Here is a 6,817-nt window from a genome sequence, read left to right as displayed (position 1 = left end):
CATTTAGTGGGATTGGGAAAGTAAGAGTTTGAAATTTATCACACTTGGACATTCTTTCACATTCAGTGTCGGCAACACCAAGCCCAATTGACGAAGACGACCGACTGTTGTTGTGCCAACATAACGGCCAAAAACAATGACAATGATAACGACTTTTGTTACTTTCATTATCCAATTAATCTTATTGATATGCACGTTCATGGAAGTTGGGGAAAATTGTCCGTACTAGGTAATTAGCCTGTGTGTATATCAATACATTAATCAATTGTTCTACAAATTTCTTGCAAGATGTCGTTAATGTTACTGAGGACTAAAATAATATAAATGTCTTAAAGTATTTTCAATCGATGTGTTAAATTGTCATGTGGACATGAAATGACAAAAATTGAAAGTTAAAGTTGCTTCAACCGAGTAGTTAAATCCTACATGAATTTGAAGGCTAGAAATTATTTTAATATTTTTTTAGTCATGGACTCCACTATCATTTACTACTTTTTAAAATTTGTCCATCATAGGCCCCATTTGCTTTTTAAAATATAATAAAATAATAAGTCCATTTAAGTTTTAGCTATTAAAAAACTTTCACTTTTGGAAAAAGCCAAAGCTGTTTCAAAAAAGACAGAAAAACCTCTCAACTTCCAACCTAAAGACATGCAAGATTATTTGACATTTCGAGTGGGGTTAAATTTTTTTCAAAGTATCAAATTGCCACATAGGCCATCAAATACAAATTTAATATTTTGTATTTGACATCTCCCCTTGGAGATGCTCTTAGATGAAAATCAAAGTACGTCTTGAAGGGTTAGCATATACGATTTTGTGTAGTGTATAGTAAGGGTCCAAAAAGTAGTCAAAACGCATCCCATTTTAGAGCATCTACAATCATGCTCTCTATTTTTTAGTTAAATTTTAGGTAAAAACATATAAAAGTTATTTTAGGAACTCTCCATAAAATTTAAACTTCAATCATACTCTCTAGTTTAGGGAGTCATAAATACTATAACTCTTTTTTGATTGGTCCATCTCTATTATAAAATAAAATAAAAAATAGTTAGTATTAAATAAAAGTTTGAAATACTCATTAAATAAAACAGTATTAAATTATAGGGAGCCATTAGGAGTCCTTTATCTCTTCTCATATTTAGGAGCTTCTAGAGGTCTCCCTATTTTAAGAGGTGGATAGGGAGCATGGTTGGAGTTGTATTTTTACAATTCCTCCCTAAAATTTGTCTTAAAATGTAGTTTAAAAAACCCATTGTAAATGCTTTAGTGGGTAAATTTATCAATTCATGTGTTCATATATACATGCTGATTCCAAGTTAAGAAAATACAAAATCATAGTGTTGTTATCTTAAAAAAAAAGGTTTATTATTTAGTTGATTGAAAAAATGGATGCGGAAAACTATCAATGTGTTGATTATAAATTCTCAACGCTGGATGTGGGGTCTTTATTTATCCATCTTCGCAAAAATATATCGATAATATGTTGGAATGCTTTTTTTAATTATAATAATGTCAACATATTATCGATTATATATTTGTATAGAGTTAGAAATGACAATGGGGCGAATCGGAGAAAAGTCTGTCGTTACCATCCCCATTCTTGTTAATATTTCATCCCCCATCTCAGCCTACATACCTATAATATTCAAAATGGGGACTCCTGTCCCCATCCCCTCCTTCAGTCCCCGCTCCGCCCCATCACAAATATATCAATAAAAAAATTAATTAATTAATGAGAAAAAAGAAGTTAAAAACTAACCATACATTATACAAAAGCTGTGTTTTAGACTTACTAATTTTTTATTATAAAAATGTATGATATAATTCAATTTATAATATAATACGAGGAATATAAAATTTGGTGGAAGTCATAGGAGGAGGGGCTGAACAATATAATATAATATAATAATTTATTTTCAATTAACATGCCTAGAAGGTAATAAATTATAAATTTTGTATAATAAAATAATATTTTAATTTGACATACCGGGAAGAATGTAAAACTCTATTATATATTTCAAATTGCCACATAAACCATCAAACTCAAGTTTAATGTTTGTTCTTAGTTAAGCTTGTTTTGGTGTTATTGCCTTTCATCTTTGCCACAATGATGAAATAAAAACAAAAATAAAAATGAATTACAAAAGGCTTTTCCCCTTTTCCTCTTCTTTGTCGCATGGTCCTTGATTAGAGAGGAAGTTCATTACAAAAGTAGATGAAAAAGTTGTGGAATTGGAAGACCCCCATTTTACAACTCGAAACAGTAAAGACTAGCCAGAAAAGCTAGAATATGCAGATTGCAATGCATTCTAACACTCATGTTAGACACGCAAAAAAGGGGTGATGTAGAATAGATGGCAGATTTTATCGCGGTTGAGCTAGAAAAAGGACGTAGCAGGAATTTGAAGATTTGTTGTCCGAGCTCCGATTAGGACGCAAAATACCATTTCGGAAAGGGAACGACGCCACGAGTTAAATCACAGTTTTGCTGTGATGTACGATGGATTTTGGCATTCTGAGGTCGTTTGGCCTTCCAAAACTGCATTCAAAGTTTCGTAGTTAATTATCCTAATAAATTCTGTTTTTCAGTTTCGGAGTTACGTAGTTAAGTCTCCGAATTAATTCTGTTTTTCAGTTTTAATGTAATAACTCCCCTAGCAGTTCAAGGATTGAGAGTTGCGTATTTAGACAGGTTGGTCTGACGTTTCTAATAACCTCAGATTTTAATAAAATTATCCCAAGAGAATTCCTCTTAATTTTCTGGTGGAATCCAGATTTCTTGTTACTCAAGGTTTCGCTTGAAACCTTTGTTGCTTGTGCTGCGTCAAGGGGAAAAGCCTCTTTAATTTAATAAAATAGTGTTTTTTTTTCAAACCAAATTATGAGCTCTTTCATTTTCGGAGACTAGCTTGCAAAAAGGTTTGTTGTTCAAGCGGTTAAAAACATTTACATATGCACTTGAGGTCTTAGGTTTAATTCGCCCCTCCTCCACTATCGATTGTTTTAAAAAACATCGCTTCTGGGCTTAAGTTTAGAATTGGGCTCAAAGGCCTTCGACTTGTCTTCCTCTGCTGGGCCTCTTTTGGCTATTATTATATTAGTTAATCTTGCTTTATTGTTTTGGGCTCTGGCCATGGTTACAAAGATAAAATAAAAATAAAAATTAATGAACGAGTAGGTTAGATTAACATTTTGACCACCAAAAAAAAAATAAAAAATAAAGAAAATCATGGACCGTGTTAATTGGCTTAACCAAGTGCTAATTATTTCCAATCAAATCAGACTAATTAGAAAGATGGCCCTCGACACTGAAGGGTACTTTTTCTCGGGTGGAATTGAACTTTAGAACATGGGGGAGCAGTAATATTGAAAGCTACAAGCACGTGAAGAAAATCTATCATGTAAAAGCCTTTTTAGGGCACCTTTGTATTTTAAAGTAAAAGCCTTTTTAGGGCACCTTTGTATTTTAATAGGTCCAAGCAAGCTCATGGAATGGAAACGCAGAATGGTTTGAAGATTCGAAGATATAGCTACAACAAAACTATAAGTTATAAATAAATAAAAAGCCGCTATAGAACCTATTTGGAGAGAAAAATTTAATTTTTATTGCATGCACTTTGATATATTTTCTATTTTATCTTGTGATATCAAACTCTTGAAAATTAGCTCGAAGCTTTTAAATTGTAAAATACCAATTGCTAAAAAGAAATAAACTATTTTTACTGCATCAATCACATTTAAACAAGGTCAACTTGGTTAACAACAAACTACGGATGACCTCAAACCTTAATAAAGAAGAGGAATTGAGCAGGAGACTCTCCAACACCCAAACATAAAAAATAAAAATAAAAGAGAATTTAGGAAACGTCTTCATTGAGATCTGGGTAATAGAATCTACTCCCTCCCTCATACATGTGGCACTGAATAATTTATTCTATTATTCCATTACCAGTCCAACTAGTACGTTCTCTGAGAGTGATACACGAGTGGCAACTTGGGCTTTCGTACGAGGACATTATCAATCTAAGAACAAATTAATTTTTGACTTTGGTACACTTAAGGACCGACTTAGGATTTTAAAATAGAAATGGTTAAATTTATCTTACAAGTGAATTGTTAGATTTTGAATTAAACTAAACCTAAAAATTGATAATTTAACTATAAAAAAGCGCTAAGTGAAAAAGGAAACCGATACTCTCCCACGCTAAGCGCTAAGCGCTAAGCGCTAAGCAAAAACAATACCTCTGCAACTATAAAATACCAGTCTATGCATTTACTGAAGTGAAAACACCTAAGAAAAATCGTTTCTTTGAAGATACAAATCAATCAGGCAACTTCTAACCAAACGTTTTTTCCTACATTTTTATCCATAAAGTCATATGGAATCTGCTTGTTGAAAGCATAGATTCAAGAGGTTTGACAAAATAACAAAAGATTATCGAAGCTTCCTTCTCTTATTCAAATTTTTTTTGTATGCTTTCAAGTGTCTAAAGAGAAGTCCTTCCCTTTTTTCTTTTTCTTTTTATTTTTTGGGTAAAAAAGAGAAGTCAGTCGTCATAGTCCTTGTCTTTGTCAAACACCATATCCTCTTACTCAGCATGTCCCCACATACCTACCTTCAATGGAATCTGGACAGGGCCTACAATGGAAAAGGAAACAAACTTTTCTCGTCCATATATTAAACTCAAAGACGGCTTCATAAACATACCGACCCAGAAGGAAGCCCACAATCAGACAGACAGAAAGAGAGAGAGAGAGAGAGAGAGATTACAGGCATGGCAATGAAGAAAACTTCATCAGAAGTAGAGAAGGCGTGGAACAACTTGAAGCCAGCTGGGGAAGAAGACCTCCTCTGCCCCAAAACAGAGCACCACCACCCAAAGGAACCCATGAAGCTGAAGTTGAGTTCATCTCAAGATCAAAGCAAGGCTGAGCCACGGTTGTTCAAACCAAAAGCTGGAAGTGTGTTCCCGGTGAAGAAGAGGTTAGTGAAGAGGATGATGTTTGATCAAATTGTCCAATGCTTTTGCTCTGTTTCAGTTTCAGAGAGTATTACTACTAGGCCTTCTTCAGCTTCTGCTTCGAAGGCCAACAAGGTCGCCAGCAACCAAGTTTACCCAAGCCCACCACCATAGCTGGTGTTTTATTGTTTTTAGTTCAGGGTTGTGAATGCTTTTCTGTTTTCTGCTTATATTTGCGGTCATGCTGATGTAAATTTTTCCTGGGTTTTCTTTCATCTCAATCTTCTTATACATATATATGATATATCTCTCTCTCTGCTTTCTTCATTTGATTCATAGAGACTTATAATTAATCCGGAGTTCCACAGTAACCCCCATTTTCCCCAATGAAATTAAGATAAACCCCAAGCTTGAAAAGCAAAGTTTTGTGTCGATGTGAATGTGTGGGGTTCCATTTTCATGGACCAACCCAAAAAAACATATGCTTTTGAAGTTGGTAGATGATGTAAAATTGGTAAGCTAAAACAGAGAGGATAAAAATCCAAACGAATAAAACAGAGAGAGCTCTGCTGGCCATGGAGATGGAGTCCATCCATCAATCACATCTGACTCTAAATTTTCCAGCCAGAGAGATAACACCTGCCTATAAATAGTGGAAAGTTACAAAACCAGGCTATAAGTAATGCACTGTGCAACCCCACCATTTTACAGCTCAAATGAAGATGTGATATGTTGTTGAAAACCATGACTTTAGAATATATGTATAAACATTATTTATGCTATTTCAGGCGTTTCCAATCTCCTTGGCAGCAGTTTCATCAATCGTTTTTATTTTATTTTATTATTATTCAGTGTCACATCGAAAATCCTAATCAATCGGTCAGTTGTCACCAACCAGTGACTAGGATACTCAATCTTCAATTTGTTGTTTTTTGTTGCTCTCTCTCTCTCTCTCTCTCTCTCTCTCTCTCTCTCTCATAATCCCATAAGAGAGCATCCGAGTAATTTACATGCAAGCTGCAAAGGAAAAGACAAGTGCCAATGTTTGTATCTTTCCTTGGTTATGTATACAGTCCCTTTCTATTGAGGGATTCCTCAAATAAAAGGACGCCCTTTAGGGTACCTTACAATTCTTTTCCCAATAATCCAAACCATCTATTTTTTAGGTATTCATTCATAGATCATCCTTACAAAAAATTAGACAAATCGGAAACCGTTTCGACATCCAATTGTGTCTTACAAAATCAATGAACACGGTGCTTTAAGAAAAGTACTAAAATTTCAATAACTCAATTGAGTGGTCACATGATATCGGATTCAAGTGATTTTTTGTAGAGATGATCTTTGAATGAGTATTTACAAAATAGACGGTTTGGATTAGTGAAATACAATCCGGAGTGGGGCCTACAAGGGGTGTCCCTCAAATAAGCTTATTTGAGGGATCCCTCAATGGAAGCTCTCTGGTTATGTATATATTTTTTTTACTATTATTTACGTACTCAAAGAAAAGAACAGAAGAAAAAAGACGTGTCTTAATTTAATAAAATTATGTTTTTGTTTATTTTAAACCAAATTATGAGCTCCTTAATTATCTGGGACTAAGCTAAGCTTGGCAGATGGAGAGTTGTGGCTGTCTCTATCATTTGCTACTGCACCCTTTTTTGGAGTAGTGGTGTGGACTCAAGTTAGGAGTTGGGCTCAAAGGCCTTTTACCTGCCTCCCTTTGTTGGGCCTCTTTTGGTTGCTTTGTTGTTTTGGGCTTTGGCCCAAAGATAAAATTAAACAAACAATTAACGAGTAGGGTTAAATAATGATCTCTCCATGTTAAATATTTATTTACTAATAAATATATT

The sequence above is a fragment of the Prunus persica genome, chromosome G8 (genome assembly GCF_000346465.2).
Source record: "Prunus persica cultivar Lovell chromosome G8, Prunus_persica_NCBIv2, whole genome shotgun sequence".
In the NCBI taxonomy this organism is placed as follows: domain Eukaryota; kingdom Viridiplantae; phylum Streptophyta; class Magnoliopsida; order Rosales; family Rosaceae; genus Prunus; species Prunus persica.
This window is presented reverse-complemented; position numbering follows the sequence as displayed.